Source organism: Felis catus, chromosome F1, assembly GCF_018350175.1.
Source record: "Felis catus isolate Fca126 chromosome F1, F.catus_Fca126_mat1.0, whole genome shotgun sequence".
In the NCBI taxonomy this organism is placed as follows: domain Eukaryota; kingdom Metazoa; phylum Chordata; class Mammalia; order Carnivora; family Felidae; genus Felis; species Felis catus.
In genome coordinates, this window is record NC_058384.1 from 66,562,105 (window position 1) to 66,575,742 (window position 13,638).

Here is a 13,638-nt window from a genome sequence, read left to right on the forward strand (position 1 = left end):
AGACTCTGTGGTTTCCTGGATGTGTCTCAGGGCTCTCCTGTAGGAACAACTCCAAGGCACGGACCTTGAGGCCAGGTCACAGGCCGGTCCTCAGGGAGGGGGTGGGCAGCTGCCAGTGGACTTTCATAGCCCAGAATCCTAAGCGAATGGCCCTGGTCTCTCCATCACCACCTGTCTCAACCTGACCTTTGTGTCTCCCTTTCCTCATTTTCCTCTCTGACCCAAGCCATCAGCTTCCCCCAACTTCTGGTTCTGTGCCAACCGCTCCGCCCTTGTCCTCCCGACCTGGACTCCGTCCCTGGGAGTCGCCTTTGACTCTTTCCTCTGACACCCCAGATACACATGAGGCCCTTTCCGCTTGGGGCTCCAACCCCGGGCACCTCCTTTCTTTTCAAGTCAACGGCACCTTCGGGGGGCCGGCTGACATCAGGTGCCGGTTCACAAAGGATGAGTAAGACACAGGCAGTCACCCTGGAGGCAGTCACCGCGTTGCGGGTCAGACTGTACTGAGCATCACCTGGGCAGCGCGGATCGCTGCTTCCATCTGGGGCAGGAGGAAGGCAGTGTGGACCGTTTCTGTCTTCTCGTCCTAGAAGGGATGAAGCTGCCTGGGTCCCCTTGGACAAGTCACTTAACCTCCGAGCCTTCGTTTCCTCCTCGACAACTGGAGCCTCGCCGTGCGGCTGGGATGAACCATCTGACGTTTCTTGGTCACCAGGAACCAGGCGCCCTCCTAAGTGTTTCTTTGTGACGTAGAGTTCTACACTTACTCCCCCAACAAGATGGGCACGCTCTCAACTCTGGCTTTAGATGAAGAAACAGGCTCAGAGGTTAAGTAGATTATGCACATGAGCCCAGCTGATGGGGATCGGAGCCAGGATTTGATGCAGGGCACCGTTCCATAACCTGACCCTACTCACTGTGTCTTCAAAATAATTGTCATCGCAGCCAACCTGTTGGGTTTTTTTTTTCCCCAGCTCTGTGCCAGGCTCTATGTTGATTGTCCAATCCTTAGAACACCCTTGAACAGCAGATATTACCATCTTAGGAGAAAGTCAAGGCTCACAGAGGTGCCATGATGCTGAAGGCCACGCACCTGGTTCCCAGAAGTCTGTGCCTCCTGGGAGCTTTCTCTTCTGCCTGGTACCCTCCCCGCCTGTCTGGTCACCTGCAGGGCTCACGCGGCTCTCCCTTCCCGAGCTGTGAACGCTCCCCTGCTTCCCACGCCAGCTCTGAGCGGCCCCTGCCACTTTTCAGAGTCCTTCTGGGCTGCACTGCTCAGGAAGCCCTCTCGCTGATTCGTCAGAGCCACCTGGCTTGTCCTCTACAGACACGCTCAGCAAGTAACCCTGGTGGCCCGTACTCTGGGGCTTTGTCGTATTTAACCGACAGTGTAATTACACGTTATTTGGCATCGTCTTCTAATCATTTAATGTTTAGAACCCTTATATCCACGATCAGAGAGCAAACATCCCTTGAGGCCAGGAACGCTGACCTTCCGTTCCCTTGGGTCTCTGCCTCCTGGCCTCCTTACTGAGCGCAGGGCTAGACGCACCGCAAGGGCTCCTTAAATGGAGAGGGGCTCACAGAAGTGCCCAGATGCTCTCCCGCGTTCGTGTCCCAGGCACGCACGCGCCCGCATACAGCGTGGTGCACCGCCAGCCTCACCAGGGGGCAGCCGCCCCCCCCCCCCCCCGCGTTTCCAGGAGCTACAGGTCCTCTGAGGACGGTCTGCCAGACGACGGCCTTGCCCTTGGCTCCCATCTGGTAGCACCAGTTCCCTGCCCGCCGCCCGCCCTCCCTGAAGGAGGTCGCTAAGCGATCTCCCGAGCACAGCGGGGAGTAACCGCTAACCCAGGTCTGGCCCTCCTTCGTCTCCACAGCGACCCTCCGCTGCTGCGTTCCAGGGCCACCATCCAGACCGTGGCGCTGGGTCCCTCACTCAGGAGGACCGGGACTCGCCGTCTCCATCCCGAAGTGATGTTTGAGCCCCGGGCCCCACAAATGAGGCAGCCCGCCCTAGGCAGGCCATCCCTCCCATGCCAAGGGGGCCACAGCAGCCCGGGCCCCTTCCCCGCCCTGCCCCTGCCACCGTGAACAAGGAGGGCTCCGCATGGCAGGGTGCCAAGCCTGTGTCACCCTATCTCCCAGCGGTGTCGTGCTCCAGCCTCCTGCGGACCAAGCGCAGACTCCCCTCGGTCACAGGAGAAGTGCGCACGGGGCTTCAGGCAGGGCCCGGCTCTGGGTTCTCGGCAAATGCTGCGGGATTAGCGGGATTAGCGGGAGGCCTAAAGCCGCAGAGGGAAGTCGGGGGCGTGGATGGAGGTTTGGCCTTGGGACCAGATGCCTCATACCTGGGGCCCCCAGATCAGAGGACGGGCTCCTCAGAGTCCAGACCTCCTGCCGTGTCTCTGCTTCCTCAGCCTGTGCTCTGTCTCGGGCGATTTTCTTATCAGGCCTCGCACATGAGCGTGCTCGTCTCTGCTTCTGCAACTGCACAAAACGTTTGCTCCTAGATACCCGCTGTCACTCCTCCTTCCCGATCCGTGCCTGTCACCTCCTCCGAGAGGCCTCCTGTGACCAGCGCGTCTGCCCTCCTTCCCTGCCCGGTTCCAGGAGCGACACTACACTCTAATTGCTGAGCCTGCTTACTCACGGCTCCCTGCCTCCCCCCACCCACTCGGAGGAAGCAGATGCCATATCCCAGGACTGGACTGACCCCTTCGAAATTCTCCCCACGGCCCCCAGCCGCCTCTTGCTGAGCTCTGAGTTCCGTGCAAGCCCACTGCCTGTCAAAGACGGCGAACCAAGGACCAACGCCCGCCGCACCTACCTCCTCAGAGTGACGGAAGGTAACGCTTAGAAAAGAGGGCTGACCCTCTGGGAATCAGGGTTCTAGAAAATTGCCGGATGATTATTACTGAAGTGTGCTCCTGTGCTCCCAACGGGAGTGAAGGAAGCATCATAGTGCCTAGAAAATCCCCCTGGAAGAGAGCCCAGGAGAGCCAGGACCCCACGTCCAGCTCTCCCACCGACGTGCTGGGTGACCCGAGCACAGAACTTCTCCGTGACTCAGCCGTCCGCGATTTGGGGTTCTGAGTGCGGGGATGGAGTGGTCCCCACCAATCCCAGGCTGTGCCTACGGCTGGCCCTCCGAGGGCCGAGTTTGTATTTGTCCGCTTAGGACTGAAGGAAAACAGAGCTGGCGAGTTCTGGAAACTGAGTCCCGTCCTTTCTGCCCAGATGCCTTCCACCCTCTTCCCATATTCAGTGGGAGGCGAGGGGCAGGCCTCCTCTCCCAAATATGCCCTGATTCTCTCCCAAATTCTGCCGTCTACACACGAGATCACTTGAGTAGCAGGCATGAGACGAATCCATCATCGGCTCTCTCTGGTCAGTGAGCTTCAGTCCATGATTAGCAACAATGATGGGGTTGACAGCCTGCCATATGCTAATCGTTATCTCTGGGAATACTTTGATGGAGACACCATGAGGAGTCCTTCTGACCCCTGAAACTCCTTGTTCCCGTTCAAAACATTGCAAATAAGCCTTATTTTCTTTGGTTCTGTTTTCTATTGCTGCGTAGGAAACCACCCCAAAATTTAGCCGCCTAAGACAAGAGCTGTTTTACTATATTGGATGATTTTGTGGGTCAGGAGTTTGGACAGGACCCGGCGGGGCAATTCTTGTGCTTCCTGTTGCTCAGACTGGAGTTACCCGGTGGTTTCAGCTGGTGGCTCAGCTAGGCTGGGGGGTCCAAGATGACTTCCCTCATGTGTGTGGTGTCTTGCCTGAGATGGGGGAAAGGCTGGTGCCTGTCCCTGTCCGTGCAGTCTGGGGTCTCTGGCGGGCGGTGGCTCTGGGCCACGAGAGAAACAGGTAGAAGCTGCAAAGCCTCTTGAAGGCTCAGCCAGGACTCACTCCGAGTCGCTACGGCTGTCCTTTGTCGGTCAGAGCAGCCAAAGACCAGCCGAGATTCAGGAGCGACGGAAATAGCTCCCACCTCCGCAGAGAGGAGCATGGGAGAACGCTCGGCCGTCTGCAATCGGGCACACAGGGCAACCTGATGGGGACCAGGCAGGAAAGATGTAGGGGAGGACACCCAGCATGCAAAAGGCCACAGAGAGCTCCTTGATACAAAGTGAAACCTTCAGACTTGGCCATGGTCCCCAAACACCTCAGCCTCCCGGATGTTTCTTCTCTGCACCCTGAACCCAACCTGCCCAGATCCCAGGAGTTACCTCACTGGATGATTCGAAATCCAGACTGTGGTCTCGAGCCCGCCCGACACAGACACCGAGCCCTCCTCTCTGAACACCCCTCCCTGTGTCCTAACAGCTCCCGTGCTCCCCTTCTGTCCTAAGGAGCTCAGACTCTGTGCCCCTCGGCCTCACTGTCTCCCAGGACTAGTTTCTCAGACCGGCATCACCCCCTTCCGTTTCGTGGGCAGACTTCACACCAGGGTCTGTGCTAAGGGCTTTAGAAGCTTCATGACGGTGGCTCCTTGCAACGAGGCGTTGGCCGCGCACTCCAGGTGAGGAAACTGAGACTCAGATGATGCAAACACACCTAAGCTACGAGCACCAGGCGTTGAACACTCTCCATACACCGACTCACTGAATTCTCTATTTCAACAGACCACCCACGTCCCATGCCTGGGCCTTACATCCCAAGTTCCCTGTCAGTGGGAGAGGCTGCAAGCCCCTCAACGTGCTGATCAAGGACCCCTTAGATGGCAAAGGCGGTAAGGAAGGAACTCGGGGACCCTAAATCCTTCAAGAAGGAAATCCAAGGAGCAGCTGCAGCCGTGGTTTGGGACCGATTCCGCGTCATGGTGCATCCGTGGTGGGGATAAATCCGCACCCGGCCTCACGACAGACAAAGAGAACCGACTGAGCAGGACGGATGAACACTGGACACCTCATTCGGTCGTCCCAGCACCCCGGAGGCCCGGCCCCAGCGAGCTCGGTTCTGCGGAACGCAGCAGCCAATCCAGACGTGGACAAGGCGTTTAGGCCCCCAAAATAGCTGACACAAAGCTCTTGAACCAAAGCCAGGTGCTCAGGCCTCCACACAGAGCCTTACTTACTGAGCCACGCCGGACAAAGTATTCAGAGGCTGGCCTCTGATTTCCCAGCCCGTGGTCCGGGGAGGTCAAGGTGGGGCGTGGGCAAAAGGCCTTCTAGCGAGGCGAGCGTCTGGTCGGGGAAGAGAAAGCCAACAACCCAACAGCAAAAGACAGTAGGAGTCGAGGGCGGACGCGGCGTTGTGTCATAGGCCGCTTGGCTCCAGAAAAAGGGTCACAATGCCTCCGAAGACGGTGTCTGGTGGCTGGCCCAGCCCTTCCACACGGATTCTCTGAGTCTATGCCCGCAGCAAGCCTGTGAAGTAGGTGGCCAAGGAGAAGAGAAGTAGAGAGGCGAAGTGACCTTTTCCCTGACCACACGGGTTAGCGAGCGTGGGGCTGGGAGTAAAGGCAGATCTTGCGATGTCTAGCACACCCTTCTCCTGTGCCGTGACGCCTCTCTTCCCTAGTGACGACCATGAGTCAGCAAGAAAAGGCTACTTGAAATCTAGCCAACTCTGTTGAAAAAAGACAGGGAAGTACGCGGTCCTTTTTTAGATTTTTCATAAAAGGTGACACAAAGGGACAACGTTTGGCATTTGGGATACAGTTCAACTTCCTGCTGTCAGTTTTCCCTCCCCCTCTCTATTCCACCTGAATTCTGCTCCCTCCTCTCTCCTGAGCTCTCCTGAAACTCCTGATTGGGATCCCTGCCTCTGCTCATGGCAGTCTGGCCAAGGCCACAGAAGGAACAGCAAACTCTCCCGGAGGGAACAGTCAGGCTCTCCCAGAGGGAAGGCACACCCTTCATAGGGGGTCAAGGCCTCACTCCTCCACCCAAGCCCTGCCCACCCCCTCCCACGACACCAAAGACTCATAGCTACCTCATGTCTCTCGCAAAGCTGGTGGCTTCTGCTCTTGGGGTGACCCTGCGTTTCTGAAACGCCCTTTGTCCAGCCTCTCACTTGATGACTTTCTGCGTATCTTTACTTTTTTGGTTTTTGTAATCAAGCTTATTTATTTTGGGAGAGACAGAGCCAGCATGAGTGGGGGAAGGGCAGAGAGAGGGAGGGAGGGAGAGAATCCCAGGCGGGTTCCATCCACGCTGCCAGCGCAGAACCCGACGTGAGGCTCGAACCCGCGAAGCCGTGAGGTCATGACTCGAGCCGAAACCAAGAGTCAGGTGCTTAACTGACTGAGCCACCCAGGCACCCTCTACGTGTCTTTAAAAACCCAGGCTGAGTTGCTACTGGACACTTCTTCGGGGTGTCCCTGCCATACCCACCTCCGTACGACACGGCCTCCGTCCTTGCGTCATCAGTCAGGATGCTCGTGGTTCAGGACTCCCACATCTAACGCAGCTTGGACACCAGGGGCTTTACTGTCTCTTCACGACAAACGCGACAGCGGATGGTTCCAGAGTTGATCCAGTGATGCCAAGGCTCTAAGTTAGCGTGTCTGCAAGTCTCTTGGCCCTAAAGGCCTCATTGTAATTTACTTCCCTCTGTAGACACCCTATCTCCAACTACAGTCATGGTCACGTTCTGAGGTTCTGGGAGTTATGACTTCCACATAAGGAGGGGGGGAGAGGGGGGACAATTCAGTCCTAACAGTGGGAGAGGCAGGGTCGGAAATCCCTCTCTGGGAATCTCTCTCTTCAAGGGAAAATCTTTGCCAGAATCCTTCCAGTAAATTTACAGGGCAGGATTTGGTAACATGCCCTTTTCCTAGTTACAAGGGAACCTAGGAAATCATTTGCACTTTGTAACGGGAAGAGAGCTCTGCCAGCCGGAAGGAAAGTGTCGGGAAGCACCGTGTGGGGCAGGCTGCCGGGCTCTGGCACCTTGTGCCACACCGCTTCGAGCTGCCTGCTCACGCGTCCACCTCTCCCGTTGGGTTCTCAGCCCTTTGACACAGAAACCGGGGTTGCGATCATCTGTGTGCCCTTAATGCCTAGCACAGTGCCTGGTTCACAACAGGTGCTCAGCCAGTATCTATTGAAGCAATGACCACGTAGAATTTAATGAACCAGCTGAGCCTGTTTATGTGACACTCGATTAGGATCTTAAACTCTGTCCCTACGCTCGCCTTACATAGCCTGTGGTTCGCACCTTTGAAAGACTGTAGGGAGTATTGCTAACGGAACTGTTTCTACAGTCAGAGGAAACCAAGCTCGGCGAGCCGCGTCCCTCCCGAGTCTGGCAGAGTGTGTGTGCTGGCACCTGAAGCAGGACTTGATGTGGAACGAATAATGGATACATGAAAATTAAAGTACGAAAACTGGGGCACCCAGCTGGCTCAATTGGTAGAGCGTGAGACGCTCGGTCTCGGGGTCGTGAGTTCAAGACCCGCATTGTGCATAGGGATTACTAAAAAAAAAAAAAAAAATGCTTTGGAAAGGGGCATCTGGGTGACTCAGTCGGTTAAGCGACCAACTCTTGACTTCGGCTCACGGTTTGTGGGTTCAAGCCCCCACGTCGTGCTCTGTGCCGACGACACAGAGGCTGCTTGGGATTCTCTCTCTCCCTCTCTCTCTTGCCCTCCCCCGCGCACGCTCTGTCTCTCTTAAAATAAATACATTTTAAAAACTCTTTGAAAAAATATTGTCATACAAATTTCAAGAGTTACCATATTTTCTGGACAAAATGTCTTCCAGAACCAGGCATGCATTCTGCTCTGTCAGCACTTGTAAAGGGGCTATCGCGTCAGGCATTTATAGCACCTATTTTTTTTAATGTTTATTTATTTTTGAGAGAGACAGAGAGAGAGACAGACTGTATGCAGGGGAGGGGCAGAGAGAGGGAGACACAGAATCTGAAGCAGGCTCCGGGCTCTGAGCCGTCAGCACAGAGCCCGACGTGGGGCTCGAACCCACGGACCGCGAGATCACGACCTGAGCCGAAGTCGGACGCTCAACCGACTGAGCCACCCAGGCGCCCCTACATCACCTATTTTTATTCCACTGGTAAAGAACGGTCCTCGCGATCTCGGCCAACAGGCCCACGATGTCAGAGCTATTTCATCCGAGAAGTGAGGCAATGCCAGCAACCTGAGCAGCTGAGCTGTTGTGAGTGGCTGGGACTCTGGCTCGGCGCAGTCCCGGGAGGAATACCACCGGGCTGCACAAAGCCAGCTACCACCGGGCTGCACAAAGCGTGCTGGCCACCGGACGCCAGTTCTGTTCCACAGAACAGACTGCTCCACTGTTCCACGTGTCTGACCTTTCGTGTTCCGCAGAATAGGGAAGAACCGAGCACCTAACTAATGAACGGCATCAGCTGTGGGGGTACGTGGCTGATCGGGTGGAGGTTCCCCAAATTCTGGCCTCCCCAACGGTAGAGAGCCTCTCGTGTCTCCCATGTAATTGCTACTTCCCTCTCTGCATCCAGGTGAAGGCCTCCGTTGGCCAAGGCGTGAAGTACGTGAAATAAATGAGGACCAGGGACGCAGAAAGTTGCCACAAGCAACCGGGCTCCCAGAGGCGGGGCGTGTCGCGCCCAGAGGCCACCGAGTCGCCCAGAGCTGTCCCCTCCCACCCTTTGCAGACCCGGGGGACCCACACCTCCTTCACAGGGCTCAAGTAACGAGGTTCAATTAAAACGTTCGGGCTCAATTAGCGTCTCAGGGCAAAATATTTTCCACGAGGAACTTGAGAGAAAGTAACCCGGTTCGGGACCAGCATGGCATGTAGGGGCAGGAGAGGGCTCGGTCTGCACAGCGTCGAAGCCGGACAAGACGGCACTTGCGCGTGTGTGTTTGCGCGTCTCCAGCGCCCTTCTCTGCGCCCGGGGTGTTTTCCCAACAGCCAGGAGGAGGACGTGCACGCCAGGCTGTTTTCCCTCCGCGTTTCGAGTTTTTCTTCTCTCCTTCAAATATTAGCAGCCCAGACTCCTGCTGCAAAATCAAGACTTGTTTTTATAATGACGGTGCTTCGTTTTGGTTTGTTTAATTGTGCCAAGGAACCTGGTGTTGAGGCATTCTTGCAAGCGCATTAACCCAGCCCATTGCAAGAGTCTATTGTTCAGACAAAAATGTCCTGGCGGCACATGCATCGAGAAGTTCCGCCTTCTTAATTGATGCCAAAATATGATAGATTTCCAGTTCCTTACGATGTCCAACTACTTGACACGAACCCCCACTCCCCTCTCCCTGCGGCCAGCATAACAAGTACTTTTCCTTTGATGTTCTTCCTTTCCACAGCGGCTTTAACTCTCTACCAGAGTCCCCGGCACTAAGCGCTCTGCTATTTGGAATCCCATCACCTCCAACGCCACTAACTGGCATCCTGCAGATCAAAGGTACGATAATTGAGGACACACTACGGGATCCTGCAGTGACTTCTGAACCCGTCAGAAAATATTTGATTGTGTTTGGAGTAGGTTCACGTCGACGTTTTAATGCATTCTGCAGAAGTCTGCCTCATGCTTGCTCTAAGTAGAGTCTCTCCACCAGGACATCATACAATAATATATTCCAATAAATCCAGATGATATAGACAGGAGGCTGGAATGAATAACAGATCAAAACCAACCATATAAGGTTGACAAGAAGTAATGTAATTCATGTAAACTCTGGCATTTAGACTTCGAGACGACTTAACAGAAGACCTGGACAGTTCTCGTAAGAAAGCCATAGAGATTTTGACTATCTACTCAGCAGTACGCTATGGCCTCTGAAACGGTCAATCTTATCCAAGGCCATTTTAAGGTGGGGGGTGGAGGGAGAGGGAGAGAGGGAGAGAGGAGGGAGAGAGAGAAAGGGAGAAAAGAGAGGGAGTGAGAGTGTCCAAACAAAGAGAGAACAGCCCCACTCCATACTTTGCTAATCAGAGGAGGGCTGTGTTTAGTTACTGAAGCCACATTTGAAGAGGAAAGGAAATAAGGATGTTTCTTCCAGTTAATTCCTTACAAAAGGCATAATACTTGCCTTCAAAGAACTGGTGGGTTGTCACATGGAAGAAACATTCCACTTAATCTGCACAGCCCCAGCGCCCAGAGCTAGGAGTCATGGGTAGTCATGTCAGGGCGACACATTTCAGCTCCATATAAGGAAGAGCCTTCCACAGCTAGGGTGATCCAAACGCTGAACGTGGATGAAAACGGGAGAAGCAAAGAAAATCCCAGGGTGTGGTAGCTTCTTTCCCTGCATGGTAGGTACTTAAGCACCTTTGTTTTATTATGGTGTTTCAACGGACACGTAGATTTCCATATACTCTTCTGCAGGTCTGATATGTTTTACAATAAGAAAACTAGGTTGACTAGGTGCTAGGCAAAGTGGTGAGCTACAAAGTAGTAAGGGTCCAGGCAGAGGCTGATAGCGAGGGGATGGGGTGATGACCTCTGACATTCAGTCCATCTCTAAGATTCTACACATCCGAAAATATGTGGGCAATTCTTAAAGGGAAGCTTTTCAAAAGTGTTTTTAAGATGATTGCCTTTTAATTAACGTTGAGTCGAGGCCTCGTTCCATTGTTTGCCGCAATTAGTACGGGCGTTTGCTAGACTATGATCCCAAGTCTCTGTTACAGCGATTATCTGGTTTATTGCCATTGTGTAATGAGAATTAGATAGACACAGTGTCTGCCCTCTTAGGACAACAAATGATGTAAAGAGTATACAGTAAGAGCCGGACACGAACAGTGAACAAATACAAAAGATAGCAAAAAGGTTCACGTAGCAAACAGGGCAAGGTTTCAGGCTTGCAGGAGAGGGGACTAGGTACGCAAGGACCTTGGGAAGTGTGCCCTGGGTGGGTCAAGATCAGGAGCTAGCCCTCTGCTCCAGTTAACTTCAGTGGGCTTCCTGGGTGAAGCGAATTTTCAGAACGATCTAGATTCTGGCAATCGTACATTTGGTTAGGGGAACCTTTGTCCCCGGCTGCCGGGAAAAAGAAAAAGAAAAAAGTCAAGATAGCCTGAGTGGCTGGTTCCTCACGTCAATCCTGTTCTCCTGTTCCGTTCCTTCGTGATCTCTCACTACCGTCTCCCGCGTGCTGATCTGAGATGGGGGAACCAAGACCTGAAAAGGGGAAATGAGAGGAAGGGGTATTTATGGACTGTGATAGATGTGGAGTCGGGGAGAGTCCTTGAGTCCCCGAGTCACTGCTAAACAAACACACAGGCTTTGCCCCTCCTGGCTGAGCTGGGACTCTGGGCCAAGTTACTTCTCCTTTGGGCTCACTTAACCTTTAATCTGGGGATCCCCACTCATGTTACTGACATTAACTCCTCTATCTTTACAACAACCCTAGGTTGATGGGAAAAATAAACCAAAACACGAAAATCTTATGATCTGCTGGAGTCCAATGTGGTAAAATACAAATAATCCATAGCCGAAGTTTATTCTTTCATAATCACTTGTCTTCACTTTACTGAAAGGGAACCTGAGTCACAAAGAGAGGAAGTAAGTTTATTCCATGCACACCCTCCAGCTTTTGGCTCTATTGATATAAATAACGTTCTAACAGTATAGTATTTTTCTTTCTGAAACTTCTTGTCGTGGTCATTTTACGGGTGGGGATACTGATACTGAGGCTCAGAGTGACTGAAATGGACTGTCTCAAGGCAAGCCTGACAAAAAATATCGTGCCTGGATGAGAAACTCAAGAACCCAAATTCTCAAAGCAAAATTCTTTTCCGTTAGATTGCCACCCAGGTCTGAAGCATTAAGTTCACTTGAGGTTTGTGAAATGAGGTGATTATGGCTGTCTAGTTCAAGTTCCGGATACCAAGAACAGTGCGGGGTCTGGGGCTGGTAGCAAGAGGCATCACGGTCCATGACCTTCGGAAAGAGTTTAGAGTGTACGGGGGCGCCTGGGGGGCTCAGTCGGTTGAGCGTCCGACTTCAGCTCAGGTCCTGATCTCGCGGTTCGTGAGTTCGAGCCCCGCGTCGGGCTCTGTGCTGACAGCTCGGAGCCTGGAGCCTGCTTCGGATTGTGTGTCTCCTTCTCTCTCTGCCCCGCCCCGACTTGTGCTGTCTCTCAAAAAATAAATGTAAAAACGAGTTTACAGCGTGCGAATGTGCAGCTGCCATCACACTCTGTCCTCATCAAGGACATCAACAGCGTCCCTTTTACAGACGAGGAGGCCAGGACTCGTTTAGCGGCTTGTCAGAGGACCCGGTTAGCAAAGGGCAGAACTGGGACTGAAACTCAGGCCTTCCGTATCCAAGTTCAGCGAGAACGCCCTTTGGGGGGGAAAGAGGCCGCCTAGTTTTTACTGGGAGACCTAGAGGAGATTAAGGGAAGGTGGGAAGAAGCTAGTCCCGGCAGCACCCCAGCCCGTGTGTTGGCAAAGATTACCGTCACCAGGCATTTCAAGCGATGACACAGAACTGCTCTGGGCACCGTGACGTCTACCGCAGCTCTGGCTTCTGAAGGCCTGCAATCTAACACCAACACACCGAGAAGAACAAACATGCTCACGACACATAGATGGCATCTACTGCAGTGACAGATCTGCCGTGTTAATCCCCTACAAGGGTAGAGAGGAAAGCATCTGTAGGATACACACGGCCAGATCAGTTTGGGATGTAGAGAATTTAAGGGCACAAATAAAAACGGGAACCATAAAAGAGAGCAAGCCGGGCAAAGAAGAAACACACGTACACAAGCAAATGCACACACCAATCCGGGAAGGGTTTCTCGGAAGGAAAAATTAACCTGAGGAGTTCCTTTTCTCTTCTTTGAAAGGGAAGAAACAACGGTGTGGCGGTGTCACAGCAAGAGCAGAGGGGAGAGCGCAGGATTTAGAACAGAACTTGTCCCAGGCCTATGGAACGGCTACAGAGATGGGGAAGCAGGGAGGCGGGGGCAGTGGACAAAGAGGGCCTTGAGCAAGTGGAAATTCAAGAGAGGTCACAACCTGCCTTGACTCCTCAGACTATGCCCAAGTGTCTCCACCCCCACGCTTTCTGAAAGCTCGTGCTGTGTGTGTCTCAGAAACAAGGACCCCCACCTCGTGGAAGCCTGTCTGGAGAAGGCGGCGGGGTGCCACGGTGAAGGCGTAGAGGACGGGGACCTTGAGGGTGCTGGGCAAGGGGTCTCAAACCGTCCCCATCTCCCCAGCTTCTACCACCCAAGGAGGTTGCCAATGCAAAACTTATTCATCTGGACCCAGTAATTGTTAGAGGCTTCCCAAGATTTGTTTTTTACCAAACCCAAATCTTCCTGTTTGAGTTTGAGGCCAGTAAGGAGATTCTTCACGTAAAGACTGTTGAGGTCTGCCGGGGCATAAACATTAGTCAATGGATCAGTTCAAACTGCAGCCAGGTAGAGACACCTGTTCCTCTCTGTTAACTGTGTTTACGGACTCGTCATCCTTTGTGACCCTAAGTAGTCAGAGAGGCAGCGGCAGAGAACCACTAGGAGACCAGGGTGAATAATATGCAGAAAGAGCGCCTATCCTCTAGTTGCCGGCCCCTTGCAGAAAGGGTCCTGGGAGATAAGGGGCTGGCTCAAACCGTGACAATTTGAGAGCTGGGCCAAAAGTTAACAATTTCAGACTTTCCGAGGAAGCTGCTCATTCCCAATCATGCTGGTTTCTGAGCTGACACAACCAATAAAATTTGCAAGGG

At 53.5% G+C, this 13,638-nt stretch overlaps 1 non-coding gene across 1 annotated transcript; it reads right to left on the reverse strand.

Annotated features, from left to right (window-relative positions):
• Positions 1 to 7,915: 7,915 nt before the first annotated feature.
• Positions 7,916 to 8,000, reverse strand: TRNAR-UCG. The gene has a single exon. It is a non-coding gene; the product is annotated as a tRNA-Arg (tRNA).
• Between the last annotated feature and the right edge of the window lie 5,638 nt (positions 8,001 to 13,638).